General features: G+C 40.8%; 1 long non-coding RNA gene across 1 annotated transcript in view; it reads left to right on the top strand.

The window, feature by feature from the left end:
* The window catches only part of LOC125610928, a 46,110-nt gene that overhangs the window by 7,620 nt on the left and 19,123 nt on the right, over positions 1–19,367 (top strand). Inside the window, exon 2 of the long non-coding RNA XR_007341019.1 lies at positions 12,487–12,655. This is a non-coding gene — a long non-coding RNA (uncharacterized LOC125610928). The remainder of the gene's footprint in view (positions 1–12,486; positions 12,656–19,367) is intronic.

The following is a 19,367-nucleotide window of genomic DNA, read 5'->3' as shown; positions in this document are numbered from 1 at the left end:
ACATATACATTTACCTCACTTGATGTCTCAACCACTCCCATATGAGGAAGAACTAGGTTAAGAGACTGTCCTGAACTCACATAAGTAGAGAAGCTGCATCTTTCAGCCTTGCTCACCAGACTGTGGCCTTTTTGTGCAGGACTTGTTTCCCCTGCCTGTTCCATATTAGATCTGAATCATTCTCACATTGGCAGCTCACAGCTCTTCCAACAAGGGCATGGTGCAGCCACCTACTCCAGAACAAATATACCCAGCAAATAGCATGACATTCTGCTCCAATTAGAACCAGAACTTGCCTTTGCCAGTGCTCCCTGCTCCCTGGAAAGAACTGTACAGCTTGAGACTAGCCAGCATGCTGGGTTTGGGCTGGGGTTCCCCATATTGGGATGAATGTGCAAGGAACTCTGGTGTGGGTCTCAGGATTGGCAGTAGTTAGGGTTGTGGGGTTTCTGTGACAGTGCTTCTCCTGTCTGCAATCAGGTGATGACTTCCTGGCCAGTTGGGACAGATCTGATCTTACCAGCATTACAGTTATTATAGCTCTGAATTTGTATACTTGGTTAAGGCCTCTTAGATTTTTGTTTACCTGCTGAAAATTGCCTCCATAAACAGTGACCAGTAGCAAATGGCACCCCCTGGAGTTGTACAATCATATGGGGAGGATTGCTTCTGGGGCACACCTCTTGCCACAACATCAAAATCCAAGGATGCCCAAGTGTCCCAGGAATCTGCACTTTTGGCACATGCATAAGGCGGTTCTTAAGAACTCTGAAGTTTGAAAATCACTGCTTCTGCTGAGCCAACCTAACTTCATTTTAATCCAAGAATGAACTGACCTCCACTTTCCACCTAAATTTGTTATCGATTGCTACATTTACAATCATACTGCGTCTGCAACCTTGCAGGGCTTTTCTGGAAGTAAGTGCTCGTTTCTTCCTATACCTGAAGCTGGCGTGTGTGTGTGTGTCTGTGTCTGTGTGTGTGTGTGTGTGTGTGTATGTGTACACATGTGCTTTGGAGGTAGCAGGGCATGGCACTTAAAAAAAAAACAGCATTGATGAAGACATGGAGGTGGCATGGTGTTGTTTTAAAAAAATATGTCTATGAATTCTTTGATATTCCTCCCTCCAAGAGGTAAGGATTAATTTCCATTCCCTTGATTGTGTGGCCGATGAAGAGGACTTCCAAGATTAGGTTATAAAAAGCCAGCGGCCTTAAACATGGGTGACCACTGTCAGCCTTGGATCACTTGCTCTGGGGGAAACAGATGTATCACATGGGCAACCTTGGGAAAAGGCTCCTGTGGGAGGGGCTTCAGAAACGTTCTACTAATATCCATGTGAGCAAGCTTGAAAGCAGATTCTCAGCCCCTTCAGATGATGATGGCAGTTTTGCCTGATGATTCTGCAACCCAATGCAACCCTGAGCCAGAACAACACAATTAAGCAGCTTCCAAGTCCCTTACTACTAGAAACTCTGAGATAATAATTGTTTGTTGTTTAACCTGCTAGTTTTTTGTGTAATTTGTTAGGTAGCAATAGATAACAAATTTAGGCTGAGAGTGGAGCTCAGTTCATTCTTGAATTAAAATGAGATTAGGGTGGTTTAGCAGAAGCAGAGATTTTCAAACTTCAGAGTTCAGAAGAACTGCCTTATGCATATGCTAAAAATGCAGATTCCCGGGACCCATTCTCTGAGAGTTGATTTGCATTTAAATAAGCATTTCAGATGGTTTTGATGTAGCTGATATAGAAAGCATATCTCTGAAGGGAAGCAAATACCAGAGGGTTGGTGAGCTGGGTAATCCAAGATGAAGCTGGGAGGTAAACAGAGGTCCGGAAAATTAAAACCAAAAGACAAATCTTTTTCTAAGAACAGCGAACAACCACTGGGGTGCTTTAAGCAGGACCATAACTAAATCAATAAGCAGAATCTTAAATCTTTTTTTAGTTTTCTTCTCTCACTGACCCAATAAGGTGGACACTGGCTTGTCAAAAACCACTGCAGAAACTTATATGTGGGAGATGAAGAAAAAGATTTTAGGCCTTAATTAGGGAAACTAAATTTTCTTTTGATACTGGGGATTGAACTAAGGGGTGCTTTACAGTCGAGCCACATTCCAGGCCCTTTTTACTTTTTATTTTGAGATAGGGTCTCACTAAGTTGCTAGGGACTTACTAAGTTGCTGAGGCTGACCTTGAACCTACAATCCTCCTAACTAAGCCTCCTGAGCTGCTGGGATTACAGGTGTGTACCACCATGAATGGTACAAGTTATTTAAAAAAACATATACAGGAATTCACATATTCACGTGAGAGCTGTCTCTTTCAAAGTTAGTGTGAAAGATTGTTCTCTTGTTTTAACAGTGCTGGGGCTGCTCAGAACCTTTTTGAGCATTGATTTGGATAATCATTTTCTGAGTCAATTCATGGTCTATGCCAAAAACCAGTTGCTTTGAAGCTATAGAATGATCAAGTGAGGATGGAAATTGTTTGAGATCATTTTGCAGAGATCCTTTAATCTCATCCATTTTGAAGAGGAAGAGACAGAGGGTCAGAGAGAGAGACCCAATGATTTGATTGAATGTTTGAAATTTATTATATCCAAATTGTTCAGGTCCACTGCAGAGATATGATATAGACCAGTAAAAGGGGCTGATGGCCCATCTGCCAGGCATCTCCTGATAGACTGGATGAGGACAGGTTGAATTTATTTGGAATAGCTTCCTTAAAGGGACAAACGTTTTAGAGCTGGGCTTAAAAAAACAGAGTGGCATAAATGGGTGCAGAGGAAAGGGTAGGGTATCTGAGGCATAGCTATAATTGCGCTGCTATCTATAAATTTTTTCTTAAAAAACAAAATATTGAACTATGGATTTTCCCCAAAGGATGTTTTTACACTTTTTCCTCCACCAAAGCACACCAGACAGTGTTTGCACCCAACGCTTGTTCTAAAAATATTCTTGTTTTCTCCTGCTACAGAGAGGTAGAAGAGACTGCAGGCTTTGTACAACTTCCTGAGCTCAGCTCTGAGTGCACCTCATTTTCCTCCATTTACCCCATCTTTTTTGTGAAATGAAGTAAAGAGTAGGTTGTATTTTAAACAGGAAGATAAATATAACTTGGGAAACATTGTGAATTTTTTCTTAATATTTTATATTTTTGATTAACATCTATTAAGTGTGCATATTAACAAGGTTCAGTGATATAAAAAGGTGAAGCATAGCCAGGCGCAATGGCGCACACTTGTAATCTTAGCCACTTGGGTGGCTGAGGCAGGAGGACCAAGAGTTCAAAACCAGCCTCAGCAATTTAGTGAGGGGCTAAGCAACTCAGTGAGACCCTGTCTCTAAATAAACTCAAAATAGGGCTGAGGATGTGGCTCAGTGGTCGAGGGCCCCTGAGTTCAATGCCCGGTACCAAAAAAAAGAATGTAAAGTGTGCTTGGGAGGAGATCACTTGTGTGTGTCTTCTGGTTTCAAAACGTGCTGATGACATTCTGCTCCAGGCTGACTTTTCACCTGGGAGCTTTGCCTTGATCCTCTGGATGGAACAGGGAGTTAAGTTCCCACAGTAGGGGCAAATAGGAGATGGTGGGTAAATAAATAGCCTGCCTTCCTTGCTCCTTAATTGGGGGATAACTCAAGTTCCACACTGTTTTCCTGAGTTCCCAACAGGACCTAGCCTCAGTTACCCAAATAGAGATCTGCTCAGGAATGCACTTGGTGTTATCCTTCTTTCTTTCTCTCGGTCACTTCTCCATTCTACCAGATTTTCAGGGTTCATCTCCTAACAGACTCCTTATTCTCCAGAACACATCTTTGCTTTTGGGGAATTCCACCTAAGACATCATTCCAATTATCAAGGGATCTGCGAATAAAGTGATCCCTTTCAGGTGGGAAGTTATTTTGCATTTCACACAGATGTGCTTTTGAATATTGAAGAGGCAAATACCATCGGTTCCTTTGTATCTGGGTTTTTGCGTCTGTAGAGTCAACCAACTATAGATAGAAAATATTTGAATAGACATTTTGTTAGTACTGAGCATGTACAGACTTTTTTTCTTGTCATTATTTCCCCAACATTACAGTATAACAACTATTTATGTAGCATTTACATTGTATTATTACAAATAATCTTGAGATGATTTAACGTTTACAGGAGGATGTGCCTGGGTTATATGCAAAGACCATTTACTTTTTATAAGGGACTTGAACGTCTATGGACTTTGTCATCTTTGGGGATCCTGGGACCAATGTCCCATAGATACTGAAGGATGAAAGCCTAGGTATAGTAAAACAAAGAAACAAACAAGACAGTCCAATCAATATAATACAAAGTAATTTCTTCCCCACATCTCCTGCTTGCCTCCCCCCACCCATTTATCTTCCTGAAGGCAACCATCATGAATGGATTGCTGGGCATCTTTTTTTGGAAGTTTTTAGAATTTAAGTCAGATCATATTCTATGCTATCCAAGGCCAAGGTTAAAGGCTGTTAAACAGATTGTGGGTCCTCTATGCTCCTTTCTTTCTGGGTCTCTTATCCCTACTCTGCTGCTCACTCCCTCTGCTATAGCCTCTCTGAGCTCCTGGCCACTCATCAATCACACCATCAAGTTCTTGTCTCAGGGCTTTTGCACATGACCTACCTTCTGGCTTGGATCTCTCTTGCTCATCTATCCCACGTTTTTTTCTACTTTCTACAAGTATCAGTTCAGATCCCCACTTCTTGTGGAAGCTTTTATCTGAGCACTTCACTTAAAATTATGCCCCTTCTCATACTCCTCTCATTTGTTTGTCTATTTATTCATTTCTCTGGTACCAGGGATTGAACCCAGGAACCATTGAACCATATGTTCAGCTCTTTTTTATATTTTATTGAGAGACGGGTTCTTGCTAAGTTGCTTAAGGGCCTGGCTTTGAACTTGCAATCCTCCTGCCTCAGCCTCCCAGCCTCCCAAGCCACTGGGATTTCAGGTGTGCACCATAACACCCAGATCTTGTTTATTTTTCTTCATGTCATTCTGCACCATGCGACACATCACAGCTTCTGCTTACTGCTTGCTGTTGCTTGATTCCGTTAGAGTAAAAGCTCCATGAGAGAAGAGGGTTTTTCTTCTTTGTTCATTGCTGTGTCTTTGATGCTTAGAACCATGCCTGACATGCTGTAGTCACTCAGACTTAGTTGAACAAATGCACAGTGTGATCCCCTCTACATCTCAGCACACATGCACACACACAAGCTATGTAATGCACGTATTGTTCTGCCCCTTGCTTTCTTCCTTAGCAGTCTTGGAGATAATTTTTCTTCAAACACAGAGAATCATTTCATTCTTCTAAATGCCTGCAGAATATACAATGGTGTGAATGTATTTAACCCATCTCTTCCTGATGAACAATTAGATTATTTTTAGTCATTAGCCATGGCAAACAGTGTTGCAGGGCATCCTATATTTTTGCTCATATGAATGAATATATTAGCAGGATGAGTCCCTTCAGTGGATATGTGCATTCTCATTGGGACAAATATTACCAAGCTGCTTTCTTGAAAATGCCATGCCTATTTACACTGTCCCCAAGAATTTACGAGACTGCATCTAAATTAATACCATGCATTTTCAAACTTTGATCTTTGTTAACTTACTTGGTAAAAATTTTTACAAGTAGTAACTTGCTTTTTTCTTCTCTCTCTACATTTTATTTTTATTTTTTTGATGCTGAGGAAGAACCCACATGCTCTACCCCTGAGCTATAACCCCTTTCTTTCTTCTTTTTAAAAATATGCCATTTCTCTCTCTCTCTCTCTCTCTCTCTCTCTCTCTCTCTCTCTGAATTACTTGTTTATGTGTTTTGCTCATTAAAACAAAAATGGACTGTTGACCTTTGCCTTGTGGTTCACAAGTCCTATTTTTATATTTAGCCCTTATATATATGTCTTTGTTCATTGCCTGTCTTTCGTATTTCCTCCATTCATTTATATTTTGACATCATTTGGTATTGTTGGTATTGATAAATTTTTAAATGTTTGTATTGTCAACCTACTCAATATTTTTATTTATAACTTTTGAATTTTGTTTCTTGATTAAAAAACTTTCTCCTCTCTCAAGATGATATGAAAGTCATCATGTTTCTTTGTAGTTTACCTTTAAAATAATATATGGTTTTTAACCTATAATTTACTTTAGTATAAAGGCATGAAGAGTTTTTTCCCTTAAGCCAGTTTTCCCAACAATATTTATTGATTCATCCATCTTTCTTGCAACTATTTCACATTTGTTTTATGCATTAAATTATTCTATATTTTCTGGTGTCTTTTTGGACTCTCTTTTTGGCTCATTGATCTATTCATGTACCAGACTCAATTTGTTTTCATTTACCTCTCTTTAAACTCTCTTTTCATGTCTAATAAAAGTTAAGTCCAGAAGTTCTTAAAATTTTTTTTATTTTTTCTGGTAGCCCCAGAGCTTTTTGGCAAAAATGAAATCAGGTTTTAGGTAAAATGGTCTTTTCTCTTTATGTGACAGAAATGGGGAGTGGAACATGGGCCCCTGGGTCCCGTTAATTGGCAAGCCCTGCTTCTGCTGAAAAGTCAAACTTTCCAAGCAAAGGAGAGTAAATCAGGAGCTGTCTGTATTTCTTCAATTCCCCTGAAGTTACTCCTCTGCCTTCCACTGAACAGGCTGATGTGGTGCTGGGCTTGGGTTACCTGTAGCAGGTGTGATAAGAAGGGTCAGAACTTGAATTTACCAATTCATGTAGCAGTCTGAATATAGACCTTCACTTAAAAAAAATATGGCAAAATAAAAAGGAAATGCAAATCAGAAAATAAAATCCCACCCTTGGCATATGACTGCTCTCCAAAATTCCATAAACTATTTAAGGAAAACCAAAGCACAGGAAGCATGGGGTAAGTTTGGGTCTGACCCGCATCTTGAGCTGGTGTACACAGTGTAGACACGGCTTTCCTTTGCTCCCTTCTGTTTTGCCCTGGGGCCTCCTAGAGTCCCCAGACACAGATTCAGTGGGAGATTGGTATGAAGTTAATGTTTTGAGTGGGTGAAGTGTAGGAAGCGAAAACAGATATTTAGACATTTTTTTCTTCTCTGCTTCTTTCTCATAGAATATTCCTGGCTTGCACAGAACAGGCCCCCATTGTGTACCCCAGCCCCGGGCAGCTTGGCAAGGGTGCTGTCTGCATCCTCATGAGAGACCATCTTTGAGGAGTAGAGTTCGGTTTCTCAGAGAAGCCCCAGACTCACCCTGACTCTGACCTGTGAGCCAGCCTGAGTCCTCTGTTGGATGCCCCTGTTCCCCTTCTCTGAGTGTCTGTTGTCACAGAATTCCTCACGCCTCAGGAAATAGAGGTGCTCAGATCTTGGGGCTTATCAGCCAGGATGAAAGTACCTCAGCCTTGCACTCAAAACAGTGTTCAGACTTCAGAGCTGGGTGCCCTCTCTTCTTTTTCTCAGAAAACATACTGAGATGGAGAAGGGCAGACCAGGACCCTGGGAACACCCTGGTTTGAGTGAGTGAGTGAGTTCTGTTCAGATGAGAAGGAAATCACTTGCCTTCAGCCCAGCACCACCTCAGTGTCCTGTACAGTGACAACGGTGCTCACAGGTATTTTGTAGGACCTGCCCTGCCAATGAAGAGGCAAGTAGCCCTGTAACTGGGGTGTCTTCATGGGCACTGGTGTTGAACCCACACCTGCTCCCAAGCCTGAGCCCCCCCAGTGCCATCTAAAGTAACCCTTGCCTTAGCCCCTCACTCAGTTTCCCTCTTTTTAGTTAAATCTTGCTGTTGCAAAATATTCCCTTCATGCATGTAATGCTTCTATCTTCCCAAGATTGTCCACTCTGTCATGCTCAGGGAGGTCTGGTAAATTGGGGATTTAGGGTCAAAAGATGAACATGTCAAAAGACAGTTCAAGGCTCTTAGCTCCAGTCACAAGCAAGTATACCATGGCAGGACCCCGTCAGTGTGAGGTGGACATTGGCTTTACAGGGATGAGAAGACACAATGACAACAGTTATGGCTGTGTTGGTTTGTCGAGTGCTTACTATGTGCCAGACACTGATCTAGCGCATGTATTATCTCCTCCACAAACCTGTGAGGCATCCTGCTTTTATTGTCGCCATTTTTGTAGATAAATCACAGTGAAATGATCAGATTCGGTGCTTTCTTCATAGTGCAATCTCAGTAAATGTTATTATGGTGGTGGTGGCCACTTGTCCTGTCCCCTAAGAGCCAATTATGCACATCTGTTCCCACCTCTGTGCACAGGGACATCACATGGGAAGCTTAAAATTGGCCACAATGGCAAATCAGGCTTCTCTCTCTCTCTCTCTCTCTCTTTTTTTTCCTGAAAGGTGCACTTTTCCATCATGACTATTAATATATACTTCCACTGGCATGGAAATAATATTAGAATTGGCCCCTACTAAAATCAATGTACTGAAATTCACTAAATGGAAGAAATACCTTTCTTTGTACCTTGATGTCATCATACTGATAACAAAATCCAATCAGTCAGAGTTTTACTGCAGTGGACTTCACCTGTAGCCAGAACCTTAGAGGGAGACTACGATCAGGGGCAAATGGCCAGTAGGACCCCAACATCCAACTTGGAAAGCCATTTGTCATCTCTAGGTAAGCAGGGTCTCATTGTGCTATCATATGCTACTTTTCTGAGTAGGTCTTTGAATGCAAAGATGCTGCCCAATAATCAGACCATTTGAGGGGAACTATGAGAAGTTCATTCCATTTCCAGGAGAGGCTGGGGAAGGACAATCTGCTGGGAAGAGTGGATCCAGCACAGGATACCATGTAACTTCATGAATCCTGGTTCCAGTTCCCTGTTGATCTTTCTGCAGGAAAGAAGAAAAGTCACTTGGACCCTCTTTTTTCCCTCCATAAATCAAGGTGATTTGATCTACAAAGAACTCCATCTAGCCCATCACCGGCAAACACAAGTGCTTTGTTCATAGAATGCTCCAAAGACTATACTGCATTGCACAAATACAAGTACTATGATTTTCATGATAACATTTCCCCTTATTTTAGCATAAAACCAAGCTCTGTGTTCTAAGGAAAGAAAGCTGACTTGGTGTTTACGTGGAATGGATAACAAGTAGAGAAAGAAGAAATGGATCTTGTGTGTGTGTTGTTTATCAAACAATCAAATGTTTAATGGAAAACCTGTATTTATTTATTCAAATGCTGGGAATTGAACCCAGGGCCGCATGCATGCTAAACAAGTGTTCTACCACCGAGATACCCCCTTAGCCTGGAACTGAATTTATTGATGCTGACTTCTGTGCCACCTCTATATCTTGAACATCTCATGGTTATTTACAATCATAAATTGACATCCTTAATCTGGAAACCCCAAATCCAAAACACTCCAGAAGTGGAAACTTTTTGAGTGAAAACGTTGTTCCACAAATGGAAAATTCCACACCTGACCTCATGGGATGGGTCAGAGTCAAAATGCTAGTGCACTTAAAAATATTGTCTAAAATTACCTTCAGGCTATGTGTATAAGGTGTATATAAACCTACATGAATACTGTGTATAACTTTGTTTCTTATCCCCCAAGATATTTCATTATATATATGCAAATATTCTAAAATCTGAAATAAAAAATTCCCCAAACCAAAACATTTCTGGTCCCCAGCATTTCAGATAAGGGAGATTCAACCTGTATTGGTTATCATTTCCCAGTCCTGTGTAGATGATGGGATTTTTGAGGGCAGGGCTCAAATTATATTCATTTATTCATTCAACAAACCGTCATTAAAACCTACTATGTGCTTCAAAGGAGATCAAAGAAGGATGAAACAAAACTTTTTTTTTTTTTTCTGGTAGGGGCTTCCTGGGAGAAAGAGTGTAGGGAGGAATCCAGTGGGCAAGGAAAGATAGGGTGGAGTGCTTGCTACTCCTGTCTAGTAAGGTATAGACTAAAGTGCTGTAGAAGTTGAAAAAAGGACCAGAAGGGGGGTTGAAAGATATAGCTGGGGCTTAAGGTGGCAGTAGCTTTATAAGGAGAAGCTTAATAGACACAATGCCTATGTTGTGTGAACTGTAACTTTGGAGACCCCTGGGCCATGAGTGAGATTTGAATTCTCCAAGGGGAGTGGTACCATGCACCACCAGGATGGGCTGAGCTGATAGTGGAGGCAGCCTGGAGCCCCTGTCTAGGTTTAGGTTATTTCAGGCTCCTTGGCAGAAGAGGAGGGAAGACTATCGAGGGCAGGTGTACCCTAACTCTTTAGAATGGGCTGGCTGCCTTGGGAGGTGTATGTTGTGCCCTGGGCTACTGCATGCAATCAGAGAAAACTGCTGACAGTTGGTTGTTTGGCTGCCCCACTTGAAATGCAGCCTGAGGCCCTGAAATCCCAGGCTCAGGGCCCTGACTATGCTGAACAAGCCAGACACACAGAACATCATTCCTCCGCCTTCACACTCCACAGATCTGGCAGCAGGCTCTGAAAACCAGACACCTCTCAATGGGCATCCAGTAGTCCAAACACCTCCCCACCCAGTAGTGAGTATTCTGTTAGTGTGTCCTACAGGGGATGAACCATATCGGTTCATGGCTAGAACAGTTGACTTTAATGCTGGAATCCCATCCTCCTGCAAGAGTGCACTGGTATGGTTAGAGGTGTTTATGGACCAAGGATCCATATAGACTCATGTAATGAAGTGGTTGTGAATTTCCCTCTGAAATCTCCCTCCTTGGCACTAGAGCAGTACAGCTTTAGGAGAGCACTTTCCACAAGACATTCTGTCATCATCTGATCACAGGTCTCCCTTCCCTCAAGTGCACTTGAAGCCCTGCAAGGACAAGGACCATGTCTTTCTCATCTTTGTACCCCCAGCTCTTTGCACAGTGCTTTGAAGTTACTCCACTAACATTTAGGGAAAAGAATCAAACCAAGCCATAGAGTAGGTAGCCACTGGCTGTATTTCCTTTCAGCCACTCTGCTTTCTACTCCTTATGATTAACTGCAAGAATTTAAAGTCCCCGAGGAGAGGCAGGTCTGCAAATTGGATGCACCATTACCTAAGCTTAGACTGGGGCTCCAGGCTGCCTCCTCTATCAGCTCCACTTAGCTTGGAGGTGCATGGTGCTCTTATTAGATGTGCTACTCCCCTTGGAGAATTCTAATTTCACTCATGACCAGGGGTCTCCTTTCACTTTGGGTCCAAAGTTATAGTTCACACAACATAGGCATCTTGTCTGTACTGAGCTTCTCCTTGTGGCCCTGACTGTGTCTTTCAAACTCCTCTCCTCCCTACTGATCCTTTCTTTTATCAACCTCTATGGCACTTTGAATATACCTTCCTAGCAGGTATTAGCAATGGCTTGAATCTTCCTTCCCCAGAAGGTGGCTTCTCTCAGGGACGGGCAGATCTATGGAACATTTCTGTCCTTGTTGCCTCTTTGGGGAAAGAAAAGCCATTTCTCTTAGTTGGCTTCACTGTGAAATGCTAATTTGGTATAGACTGATCTGCCTCAGATTATTTCTTAATTTTGATGCCTGGAGCATCTTCTTTGGAGATGCTCAAGGTTAAAGTGACATTTGAAGACACATTGAAGATACTCTTTCTCATTAGGAATGTATTGTAGATGGACATGTGCGATGTCATGCAGCAGGTATGATCCTGAAAAGAAGTCACACCATACAGTCATCCCTCCGCATATGTGGGTTCTGCATCTGTGATTCAATCAACAACAGATGGAAAATATTTTAAAGATTGCTTCTGTACTACACAGACTTTTCTCTTGTCATTATTTCCTAAACAGTACAGGATGACGATTATTTACATACTATTTATATTATACTGTTATTATGAGAAATCTACACATGATGTAAAGTACACAGCAAGATGTGTGTAGGTTGTACACAAATACCATTCCATCTTATATAAAGAACTTGAGCATTTACAAATTTTAATATCCTTGGGAGGTCCTAAAGTAAATCTCCAATGGTATACTGTGTATTAAAAGGTTTTATATGCACAGAGAGCTCACTAGCTAAGCCAGTGTCATGTGTGTATGTATTTGCTTTTTATAATCATGGAGTTTTTTTTTTCCACATGGAATCAAATGTGGGAGACTACTGTAGCTACTACTACAGATCAAAGACAGGCAGCTCTGTTGGAATTGGAAGTATTGAGTAGAAGAGAGGCTTGGGGGTGGTGCGTGTGTGCAAAAGGGGTTGTAGCCTCTGTTTCATATTTCTCCTTTCTGTGTGTGTGGAGGGGCACAAGGGTCTGTGCATGAAACCTGAGCATACCTGGAACCTTGGTATGCAAACCACTAGTGTTAAGAAGCCCTAAAAATGTGAATCTTTAAAGACATGGTTTAACATGTTTATCAAATGCAGGTTGCTATTCTCTTGAACCCATTCCTCAAGATATCTGCATGTGCACCCCCATACCTCATTATCATTTGGGTTTTAATGAAAATCTTTTTTGCAGCATGTAGGACCAGAGGTGGAAGCTCCTTCATCCTGAGACAAACATCAGAGGGCACTAGCTTTGAGGAACTGAGAGATCCCCCATCAGTTCACTAAGACATGAGGCTGCAGCACATATCTGTCCAAAGGCAGTTAAGTCAGGAGCAGGAAGCTGCCCTCTGGCTCTTTGGGTAAGTACCTTCAATGGAGGGGGATCCATTTGCAGGAGAAGCTTCAGTCACAAGGAGGGGCTTTGAGCCCACCGGTGAGACTCTGCTCCCTCTCTGATCCCCACACAATGTCAGAGAAACAGAGGCCTCGGGGACAACTCTACAGTGGGAAAAAATGGAAAGATAATGGCACTGAGCCTGAGTTTTGAAGAATTTCTAGGAGGACAAGAGGGACTGGGCAGCTCTGGACTGGGCATGTGTGAAGGGTAAGGATTCTCTAGGACAGGTCTCCAAGGTGGGTGCTGTAGGAACCATGGTGAGCTTGGGCCATGGGGCTGTGTTTTAGTCAGCTTTTTCATTGCTGCTACCAAAAGATCTAACAAGAACAATTTTGGAGAAAGAAAAGTTTATTTGGTGCTCACAGTTTCGGAGGCATTCTTCCATAGATGGCCAACTCCATACCTCTGTGCCTGAGGTGAGGCAGAAGGGTGTGGTGGAGGAGAGCAGTTCAGACTTGGCAGCAGGAAGCAGAGATAGATTTCTGGTCACAGGGATAAAATGTAAACCCCAAACACAGCCCCAGTGACCTAATCTCTCTAGCCACACTCAATGTGCCTACAGTTACCACCCATCTCAGAGGATTAATCCCTTGATTAGGCCACAACTCTCATAATCTAATCATTTCACTTCTGAACCTTCTTGCATTGTCTCACACATGAGTTTTTTGGGGACACCACATATCCAACCCATAACAGGCTGTGTTCCCCTCATTCCCCAAATTCCTATGTTGAAGCCTTAACTCCTCGTACCTCAGAATGTGACCTTATTTGCAGATATTTACAGAGATAATCAAATTCAAGAGTAGTCATTAGTATGGATCCTAATACAATATGACTGATGCCATAAAAAGGGGACATTTGGACACAGAGATAAACATACAGGGAGACTGCAATGTGCACACTAGGCCAGCCATCTACAAACCAAGGAAAGGGTTGTGGAACAGAACCTTCCCTCACAGTCCATACATAGAATTGACTCTGCCAACATCTTCATCTTAGACTTCCCCAAGGCTTCAGAGCCATGAGACAGCACACTTGATACCCTGCGTTCATGATATTTTGTTACAGCATCCTTAAGGAGCTCATACACAGGGAAACCCTGGGCCTGCACCTGGGCACCAGCAAAGTGGAAATACTAGTGCTGCAGCTCACATTTTGAGTGGTAGAGCCCCTTGGAGCAAGGACTGATGTCATCTGCCCTATACTGCTCAGCAAAGAGGAGCTCTGCTTCTTCCTGATGCTTCCCAGAGGCGCCACATTATTCTTGCAGCTGACTGTATTTCTAGTCATACAAAATAAGATGATTCCTGATTTGGCTAAATTTGAGCCTTCTTCCTTTACCTATAAGTCTCATCTCTCAGCCAGTGTGACCCAGAGAGACAACTGTGAGCCCCAAACCTTGAAGAGGAATATAACTCTGTATTGAAGGTTTTCTCAAGGAGGGGAGCAAAGCCTGTGTGACCTTGCACAGTTTTTGCTTAATGTGACTGCCTTTTCCTCCACTTTTCCTTTCCTCCAAGCCCAAAGGTCTTTCACTACCTAGCAACTGCTCAAGTAGTTTCCCCTTTCAATCTTCTCCATTTTTGTTAAAACAGAAATCAAAAAGCCTTGGAAAACTTGGAATGGAACCACCATTTGACCCAGCTATCCCACTCCTCAGTCTATACCCAAAGGACTTAAAAACAGCATACTACAGGGACACAGCCACATCAATGTGTATAGCAGCACATTTCACAATAGCTAAATTGTGGAACCAACCTAGATGCTCTTGAGTAGATGAATGGATAGGGAAACTTTGGTATGTACACACAATGGACCATTACTCAGCATTAAAAGAGAATGAAATCTTAGCATTTGCAGGTAAATGGATGGAGTTGGAGAATATCATGCTAAGTGAAGTAAGTCAATGCCCAAACACCAAAGGCCAAATATTTTCTTTGATATGAAGATGCTGACTCATAATGGCGATGGGGGGTAGGGAGCATGGAAGGAATGGAGGGAGGAACTTTATATAGGGCAAAGGGGAGGGAGGGAAAGGGTGGGGGCATGGGAGCAGGAAAGATGGTGAAATGAGTTAGACATCATTACCCTAAGTACATGTAATGAAGACACAAATGGTGTGAAAATACTTTCCGTACAATCAGTGACTTGAAAAATTATGCTCTATATGTATAATAGGAAATGAACTGCATTCTGCCATCATGTACAACAAATCAGAATAAATAAATAATTTAATTTAAAAAAAACCAGCCCAGCTGCTCTGCTTCTCTCTTGGTTCTCCCTGACTTTCCCTCCCATGGTCAAGTTCTTTCTACTTCCTTCCCCATTTTCTATATCTACCCACTTTTAGTAACATTATGTTCTTTTGTGCATAGATGAATTTAGCTTTTCTTAGCTTTTTCTATTCTCTTTTCCAGGCTTTATCCTGGACAACAAAGGCAGATAGAGAATATTTCTTCCTCATTTTCAAGGAGGAGGTTGCAAAGATATCTGTTTTTATCATATCTCATATGAATCTATGCATGTATGCATGTATCTATTATCTATGTATTTATGTATGTATGTATGGATTACCTATAATTCATCTGTCTACAGATATAAAATCTCTATATTTATCTATCCAGTTATCATCTATTATCTCTATATTATCTATATATTCATCTACCTATCATCCATCCATCATCTATCATCTACTATCTATCCATTTATCTGTATCTATTATCTATCTATCTATCCATCCAAAGTTCTAGTGTTCTATAGCCAAGTGGGATGACTATATTTCAGAGTAACCTATTATATATTTTATGAAAAATTAGATCAGAGCTCAAAGCCTCCAATTATAAAGAAATAATGAGGTGAAAATACTAATTACCCTGATTTCATCAATATACATTGTACAGGTGTTTGAAATATCATACTGTACCTCATAAATATGTGTAATTATTGCATGTTAGTTGGAAGTTGAAAATAAAAATAAAATCTAAAAATTTTAGAGTAAAAATACATATAAATTCATACTTGTGTTTATGTATTTTTTTATTCTAGTCACACATGAAAAATGTAAATTTTACCTTTCTCCTTGTCTAGGACTAAAATACTCATGCAGAGAAGCCCATAATTTTGGACAGAACTCTGAGCTATAAACACACATAAAACTCTTTAAATGGCCACCAAATCTACTACCCTCTCATGTCAATGCCAGTGTTTCCTTAAAACACTTTCATTTTTCAATTTCACACACAGTACATTTTTACTCAAGAGGAAATATGCAGAGAAACTAAAAGAAAATAAAAGCAATACTACTCAGAGATCACCACTATTAACATGTTGGTATGTATACGGTCAGATTTTGTTTTATTGCAATATATGCACAAATATCTAATTGTAAATATATATTTTAAAAAGTGGGATTAAATACATACCATTTGTGTACTTACAAGAATGGAATTGAATTCATACTCTTGTAAGCCCTTCCACCTTTCCATATCAATACACTTATTTACAGCATCATTTCCAAGGGCTGCTGAGTTCATAGTGAAGGATCAGAAGCCAATAGTTTTCTTGCTGAGGAGAAGGAGTAATATAATAGGGGAAGGAATTAGAGTTAATGGCATCGCCACATTCTGATACACAGGTGCTCATGAAGTAATTCTCAGTGAATTGAGTAAAACATTCAAGAAAGAGTTCTAAAGAGGAAAACTAACTTCTTTGGGACTAAGTATAATGATTTTATTAGAAGAATTTGAGATCGTGGGAGAATTATCTTGAGTTGAAGCTTAATACACTCCAGGAACTCTGCCTACTCAGGCTTGTAGGCCCATGTTAATTTTTTTCTTTTATGATAATTTTTATTGGTGCATTATAATTACACATGATAGTGGGATTCATTATGCCATGTTGATTTTGAGTTTAAAAGTCCTACATTGAACCCTAAGCTTCCAAAACTCACTAATGAGAGTAACCATGAATTGCAACGGCCTCTTTGGGAAGTTGGTGTCTGCATGCAACTTTCAGCTCGGTTTACAGACACAGATATTTAATAAATCTGGACAAACTTGAGGAACCACCCACACTTTAGGGAAACTTTTTTTCACCAAACTTTCTGGGATTTATGCATCACCACAAAAAAATTTCCCATGACTTCCATGACCAAGAAGGAAAACAATACTGTTTTTCAGAAATAGTTGAAGCTCTTGGCTCAGGATACAGTAGTGTTGGAGACATCATATACTGAGCAGGGTCCAGGATCCTATAGATGTCCACACATTCTTCATCAGGGTCAGAGGCAGAGCCATGAAACTGCTGTCTGGCACAGGTCCTGTGAGATGGCCAGTCGGGTGCTTAAGAGCAGGGTGGTAGAGTCATTGTGTGGCTTGATAAATGCCTTGGTAGCTAGAAATTATGGTTGAGATAACTGGCATTATTAATACACATTCTAGGCAGTCTGGGTGCTTCTGGCCAGACTATGTGATTTAAGGGGAAAGAAAATAATTATCTTTTAGTGTGTCCCCCTTGCCCCAAACAGACACTTTTGGTCATGTGCTCTCTGATAACTGGATAAGGAATAACTCCTGCCAAGAAGTTCCCACCTCTTCCCTAACCTGTGTGTGAGTAACTCAGTGGAAACATCTTGAAGCCATCTTTGGGTGGACAATTCCTTGGGGTGCAGATGGGATGCTCTGTCCCACTCAAGGTGTTCTTTTAGGCTCTTGCCTATCAATTAGAAAAGTCAGGGCTATTTCAGTGGTGTCATTGGGGCAGTCTCTGAAGTCAAGCTTCTGTAGTTTGTACAGGGAAAACTTTATAACCCCTGTGACAGGTTATTGAGAAATGTGTCCCCAAATGAGAATGCCACTTCACACATTAAAGTAGATCTGGTTTTTCTGGTATGGAGATGGGTCAGCTCTAGTATGGTCACCTCCATCTACAGTATGGGCTCCTTGACTTTCACAGTTATTAATTTATTGTCTCAAGAGTAACTTTGAATTAACAGGTTTAGCTCCCGCTTTGGGATTACAAGACATCCATCAGAGTATGTGACATGTTTGAGATGAGTCATGGGCATTGAAGGCCAGTATGGCCCATGCCTTCCTCAACACCCAGCACATGATGGGCCTGGATTGTGCCTAACTTCTGCCTCCTTTACAGGTTATTGATTCTGTAGCTGGAGGTCTGGTTCCTACAAACATGCTCAATAGCTTGTGGGTTCTTCCTCCTTGAACAGGGTGAACCGTGAAAGGGAGTCACTGATTTTTAGATCATAAGGCCCTCATTTTTTTAATTTTAAAAAAGATCATAAATTGTGATAAAATATTCATATCATCCAATTTACCATCTTAACCACTTTGAAGCAAGCAGTTCAGTAGCATCAATTACATCCACATTGTTATACGACCATCACCGTCATCCAGCCAAAGAACCTCTCACTGATGCACCATTTGTCCCTCCCTCAGACCTTGGCAGCCACCATCCATGCTCTAGATGGAGGTGACCATACTAGAGCTGACCAATCTCCATACCAGCAAACCATCCTACTTTCTGTCTCTATGAATTCTTTTATAAATTTTTAATTTGTTCTAATTAGTTATACATGACAGTAGAATGCATTTTGACACATCATACAATAATGGAGTATAACTTCTCATTTGTCTGGTTGTATATGATGTAGAGTTACATCAGTCATGTAATCATATATGCATATAGGGTAATAATGTCCGATTCATTCTACTAGCATTTCTACCCCCATACCCCCTCCTCTCCCTTCACTTCCCTTTGTCTAATCCAAAGTACCACTATTCTTCCCTAGCTCCCACCCCTTATTGTGAATTAGCATATGCATATCAGAGAAAGCATTTGGCCTTTGGTTCTTTGAAACTGGCTTATTTCGCTTAGCTAAATATTCTCTAGCTCCATCCATTTACTGGCAAATGCCATAATTTCATTCTTCTTTAAGGCTGAGAAATATTCCATAGTGTATATATACCACATTTTCTTTATCTGTTCATCTGTTGAAGGGCACCTAAGTTTGTTCCATAGTTTAGCTATTGTGAATTGTGCTGCTATAAACAGCATCACTGTAGTATGCTAATTTTAAGTCCCAAGGGTACAAACTGAGGAGTGGGATAGCTGGATCAGATGGTGATTCCATTGCAAGTTTTCTGAGGAATCTCCTTACTGCTTTCCATGCTGGTTGCACCAATTTTCCATCCCACCAGCAATTTATGAGTGTACCTTTTCCCCCACATTCTTGCCAACATTTATTGTTGCTTGTATTCTTGATAATTGTCATTGTGACTAGAGTGAGATGAAATCTCAGCATAGTTTTGATTTGAATTTCTCTTATTGCCGGAGATGTTGAACATTTTTTCATTTATTTGTTGATGGATCATTTTTTCTTCTGTCAAATATCTGTTGAGATCCTTATTTATTTATTATCTCATTTATTATCTCTATGAATTTGATTCCTCTAGATATATCATATATGTGGAAGCATGCAATTGTTGTATTTTTATGACTGGCTTATTTCATGTAGCTTAATGCCCTCAGGGTTCAGGTATGTTATAGTATGTATCAGAATTTCCTTCCTTTTTAAGGCTGAGTGATGTTTTCAATTGTATGTCTTCACACAAACAGATATATATATATATATATATATTTTTTTTTTTTTTTTTCCC

Source organism: Marmota marmota, unplaced genomic scaffold (genome assembly GCF_001458135.2).
Source record: "Marmota marmota marmota unplaced genomic scaffold, marMar, whole genome shotgun sequence".
In the NCBI taxonomy this organism is placed as follows: domain Eukaryota; kingdom Metazoa; phylum Chordata; class Mammalia; order Rodentia; family Sciuridae; genus Marmota; species Marmota marmota.
This window is presented reverse-complemented; position numbering and strand designations above follow the sequence as displayed.